Source organism: Hyperolius riggenbachi, chromosome 10, assembly GCF_040937935.1.
Source record: "Hyperolius riggenbachi isolate aHypRig1 chromosome 10, aHypRig1.pri, whole genome shotgun sequence".
Taxonomy (NCBI): Eukaryota; Metazoa; Chordata; class Amphibia; order Anura; family Hyperoliidae; genus Hyperolius; species Hyperolius riggenbachi.
The window spans coordinates 257093436-257099435 of record NC_090655.1 but is presented as its reverse complement, the minus strand read 5'-3'; positions in this window follow the sequence as shown (position 1 = coordinate 257099435).

The window sequence follows — 6000 nt, the reverse complement described above, 5'->3', positions numbered from 1 at the left end:
GGCTACCTGCCGGTCCAGGCGTTGGTGGAGGGTGGATCCCGAAGGGCTACTGCGAGGCATTGGACTAAAGAATGTCCGCATGTCCGACATCACCCCGAGATCGCTGGAGCGTCCTGTCGTTGCCTGCGTGGACTGGTGAGGAGGAGGAGGATTACTGCCAGTGGTACCTTTATTGCGTTGTACTGTCACATCACCCTTAAATGCATTGTAAAGCATCATTGACAGCTTGTTCTGCAAGTGCTGCATCCTTTCCGCCTTGTGTTGAGTTGGTAACAGGCCTGCCACTTTGTGCCTGTACCGAGGGTCTAGTAGCGTGGCCACCCAGTACAGGTCATTCCCTTTGAGTTTTTTGATACGGGGGTCCCTCAACAGGCTGGACAACATGAAAGAGGCCATCTGCACAAAGTCGGATCCAGACGTACTCTCCATCTCCTCTTGCTCTTCCACAGTGACGTCATGCAACTCCTCTTCCTCCCCCCAGCCATGAACAATTCCACGGGAACGTGGAGCAGCGGTTGTTCTTCTGCCGCCGCCGCTGCCTCTTCCTCCTCCACAGAAACACCTTCCTCATAATCGTCATCCGAGTCTGACTCCTCTCCTTCCCCACACGACTCCTCTTCTTCCTCCTCCTCCCCCCTCTGTGGTGCCACAGGTGTTGAGGAAACATGTGGTTCGGATGTAAATCGCTCCCACAAATCCTCCTGCCATATCTGTTCCTGTTCCCGCTCCTCCACAGCTTCATCCACCACTCTACGCATGGCACGCTCCAGGAAGTAAGCGTAGGGGATCAAGTCGCTGATGGTGCCTTCAGCGCGACTCACCAGGTTGGTCACCTCCTCTAACGGCCGCATGGTCCTGCATGCATTTCGCATCAGTGTCCAGCTGTTGGGCCACAACATCCCCATCTTCCCAGATTGTGTCCTTCTACTGTAGTTGTACAGTTACTGGGTGACGGCTTTCTCCTGGTCTAGCAGGCGAGAGAACATAAGCAGGGTGGAATTCCAGCGAGTTGGGCTATCGCATATCAAGCGTCTCACCGGCAAGTTGTTTTTCTGCTGAATGTCCGCAAAGCGTGCCATGGCCGTATAAGACCGCCTGAAATGCCCACACAACTTCCTGGTCGGCTTCAGGACGTCCTCTAAGCCTGGGTACTTTGAGACAAATCTTTGCACGACCAGATTCAGCACATGTGCCATGCAGGGTACATGTGTCAGCTTTCCCAAATTCAAAGCGGAAAGGAGATTGCTGCCGTTGTCACACACCACGTTGCCGATCTCCAGCTGGTGCGGGGTCAGCCTTTGCTCCATCCGTTTGTTAAGAGTAGCCAGGAGAGCTGCTCCAGTGTGACTCTCCGCTTTGAGGCAAGACATGTCTAAAATTGTATGACACCGTCGTACCTGGCATGCAGCGTAGGCTCTGGGGAGATGGGGCTGTGTAGCTGGAGAGGAAGAGGAGATGGCAGCACCGCTAGAGTTCAACTGCCACTCAGCCAAGGAGGACTAGGAGGTTGACAGCGAAGAGGATGTAGCTGGAGGAGAAGGAGAGGAGGTGGCAGGAGGCCTGCCTGCAAGCCGTGGAGGTGTGACAAGTCGGTCCGCTGCGCAGCCACGTACTCCCTGCTTGCTGCCATCGGTCACCAGGTTGACCCAATGGGCTGTGTATGTAATGTAGCGGCCCTGCCCGTGCTTGGCAGACCAGGCATCCGTGGTCAGGTGGACCCTTGACCCAACGCTCTTCGCAATAGATGACACCACTTGCCTCTGAACTGCACGGTGCAGTTTGGGTATGGCCTTTCGTGAAAAATAAGTGCGGCCTGGTATCTTCCACTGCGGTGTCCCAATGGCCACAAATTTACGGAAAGCCTCTGACTCCACCAGCTTGTATGGTAATAGCTGGCGAGCGAATAGTTCTGCCACACCAGCTGTCAGACGCCGGGCAAGAGGGTGACTGGCCGAAATTGGCTTCTTCCGCTCAAAGACTTCCTTCACGGACACCTGGCTACTGCTGTGGGCAGAGGAGCAGGAACCGCTCTAGGGCAGAGGCGGTGTGAAGGAGGGTGGCTGTGAAGGTTCAAGGGAGAAAGCAGATGAAGACGATGCACCTGAAGGAGTAAGAGGAGAAGGAGGGTGGCTTGTCTTTTGAGGGGTGCTGCTTTTCCTCAGGTGTTCTTCCCATAGCTGTTTGTGCCTATTCTCCAGGTGCCTTCGTAAGGCACTTGTCCCTACGTGAGTGTTGGCCTTTCCACGGCTCAATTTTTGGGGGCAGAGAGAACAGATGGCTTTGCTCCTATCTGAGGCACACACGTTAAAATATTTCCAAACCGCTGAGCCCTCCTGGGGTGATGGCACTATGGTGGCATCAACAGCTGACCTTGAAGGGCATGTTGGCTGGCTGGCCATAGCTGGTGATACATGGCGCCGGACACTGCCCCCAGCTGTTTCTAAGGACGAGCTCCCTCTGCTTCTATCATTGAGTCGTCTCCTCCTACTCCTCTCTGGCTCCCCCTCTGAACTGTTCCCCTGGTCATCTCCTCTATTGGGAACATACGTGGCATCCGTATAATCGTCATCATAATCCTCCTGCCCAGCTTCGCTTTCCTCAGACAACTCCACAACTGCACCAACTTCAGGTGGTTCATCATGCCCCTCCTCACACGTTATGTCCATACTATCGCCCCCTAACTCAGACGTATGAGGTGGTGTACCTGCGCCTTCTTCTTGTTGTTGCAGTAGTGGCTGTGAATCAGTGATTTCACCACCACCACCAAATAACTCCTGCAAAGTGTCAAATGCAGCGCATGTGGTGCTTGTTGTAGCGCTGGTGGCTGCAGGAGATGAGGTGTTCTGTGTTAAATACTCAAGCACGTCCTCACAATTTTGGGAAGTGATGGCACGTGCCTTCTTCTGAGCACTGTACTTTGGGCCAGGTCCGCACGAAATCACAGCAACACCACCTCGCACAGACCTGCCAGTGCCTGGTGGCCTTCCTCTGGGTCTACCTCTACCTCTTCCTCTACCTGGTTTGTCCATTTTGTCCATCTCGGGGGGAAGCTAGGTATATGCAGTGAGGTAAGTTTACTCAACAGAAAAGGTAGATATGCAGTGAGGTGAGTTCACTCAACCCAAAGGTAGTTATATATGCAGTGAGGTGAGTTCACTGAACACAAAAGGTAGCTATGTGCAGTGAGGTGAGATATGCAGTGAGGTGAGTTCACTGAACACAACAGGTAGTTAGATGCAGTCAGCTGAGTTCACTCAACACAAAGGTAGTTATATGCAGTGAGGGGAGTTCACTCTACAGAAAAGGTAGATATGCAGTGAGGCAAGTTCACTCAACACAAAAGGTAGTCATGTGCAGCGAGGTGGGTTCACTCAACACAAACATAGGTGTATGCAGTGATGAGGTGGGTTAACTAAACACAACAGGTACTAGTAGTAGGTAAATGCAGTACTGGGTGGGTAGTACAATATGCAGCTCCCTGTCACACACACAGGTAGTCACTGAATGTGCTGCTGAATGCTGGTGGGGTGCTGGCAGTGGGACACACACATTATGAATTAGCAATGCTGTCTAAACAACACAAGTGTCTCACACACACAGGTAGTCACTGAATGTGCTGCTGCTGCTGCTGGCAGTGGGACACACAGTATGAATTAGCAATGCTGTCTAAACAACACAAGTGTCAGTTTCAAACACAGAAAAAAAAATTGATCACATGAGCAGGATGAGCTCTGAAAAGAGCTGTTCTGGGGAGCTACTATAGCAATAAGATTCAGCTAGGAGCAAGCTAAGAAGGCAAGAGCCTGACTAATCTGTCCCTAGGAGAACAAGTCTGCAGCAGCTGTCCCTAGTCTGTCTCTAGCAGGCACACGAGTGAGGCTAATGGCCGCCAGAGCCTGCTTTATATAAGGGGGGTGGGGCTCCAGGGCTTAGTATAGCCAGATTGGCTACAATGCGCCTGCTGACTGTGATGCAGAGGGTCAAAGTTGACCCTCATAGAGCATTATGGGGCAAATCGAACTTCCGGGAACCGTTCGGCCCACCTCTACTCCTGGCTGCTCTTAACAAACAGGTGGATCAGTGGCTGTCCCCGCACCAACTGGAGATCGGCAACGTGGTGTGTGACAACAGCAGCAATCTCATTTCGGCTTTGAATTTGGGAAAGTTGACACGTACCCTGCATGGCCCATGTGCTCAATCTAATAATTCAGAGATTTGTGTCTAAGTACCCAGACTTACAGGAGTCAGGACATCCTGAAGCAGTCCAGAAAGCTGTGTGGGCATTTCAGGCGGTCTTACACGGCCATGGCACGCTTGGCCGATATTCATCGGAGAAAGAACTTGCCAGTGAGACGCTTGATTTGAGATAGCCCGACTATCTCTACTACTACAATAGAAGGACACACTCTGGGGAGATGGGGATGTTCTGGCGAAAGTACTGGACACTCATGCGAAATGCCTGCAGGCTCATGTGGCCATTTGAGGCTGACTTGATCCCATATGCGTTCTTCCTGGCGCGTGCGGTGCGTAGAGTGGTGGATCAAGCTGTGGAGGAGCGTGGACAGGAACAGTTACAGGAACAGGAGGAAGAGTTGTGGGATCAATTCTCAGAACCAGATGTACCCTCAACACCTACGGCAGCACAGAGGAGGGGGGAGGAGGAAGAGTTGTGTGGGGAAGAGGTGTCAGATGAGGAGGAGGTGGTGGAAGAACAACCACAGCAGGCGTCGCAGGGGGCTTGTGCTGCTCAGCTTTCCCGTGGTATTGTTCGTGGCTGGGGGGAGGAGGAGAACTTACCCGACGTCACTGAGGAAGAGCAAGAGGAGATGGATAATATGTCTGCATCCAAATTTGTGCAGATGGCGTCTTTCATGCTGTCCAGCCTGTTGAGTGACCCCCATATAAAAAAAACTCTAGGGGAATGAGCTGTACTGGGTGGCCACGCTACTAGACCCTCGGTATAAGCACAAAGTGGCGGAGATGTTTCCAAATCACCAGAAGGCAGAAAGGATGCCGCACTTACAGAACAAGCTGGCAACTATGCTTTAAAGTGCGTTTAAGGGTGATGTCACAGCACAATGCAATAAAGGTACCACTGCCAGTAAACCTACTCCCATGTCCACGCAGACAAGGACAGGACGCTCCAGCGATCTCATGGTGATGTTGGACATTTGGACATTCTTTATTCCAACGCCTCGCCTTAGCCCTTCTGGATCCACCCTCCACCAATGCCTCGACCAGCGGGTAGCCAACTACCTGGCCTTAACTGCCGACGTAGACAACATTGATGAACCCCTGGACTACTGGGTGCGCAGACTTGACCTGTGGCCAGAGCTGTCACAATTTGCCATCCAACTTCTGGCTTGCCCTGCCTCAAGCGTCCTGTCAGAAAGGACCTTCAGCGCAGCTGGAGGCATTGTCAGTGAGAAGAGAAGTCGCCTAGGTCAAAAAAGTGTTCAGTACCTCACCTTTATCAAAATGAATGAGGCATGAATCCCGGAGGGCTACTGTCCTGTATGAACGAATGGAAATCATCGTTTGGGACCACTAACAGACAAAAATATCCTAACCAATCCGATCAGATTCATGAAATTGATCTGATTTTTGATTCAAAACTATCAATCTGATCGGATTGGTTAGGAGAATTTTGTGCATTAGTGGCCCCACACGATAATTTCCAATCGATTATACAAAGAATTGTTCATAATTGTTTGTTCGGTAAATTGTATCGTTAGTGGCCACCTTAACAGATATCGGAGGTAAAATAAAAAAAAAGTTAAGCTTTACTTACCTGGGGCTTCTTCCAGCCCCTAGAAGTTGTCTGCTCCAACACTGAAGCTCCGCTCTCCTCCAGGCTGCCCCTCCATAGTGATCACCAACCCAAGCTGGCTAGCAGGCCTCTGTGCATACGCAGGCATGCTAGGAGCATTCTGTGCTTGTGCACTTCACAAAGACTGTTGACCAAGACACGCCCGGCCACTGGAGCGTGATTATTATAGT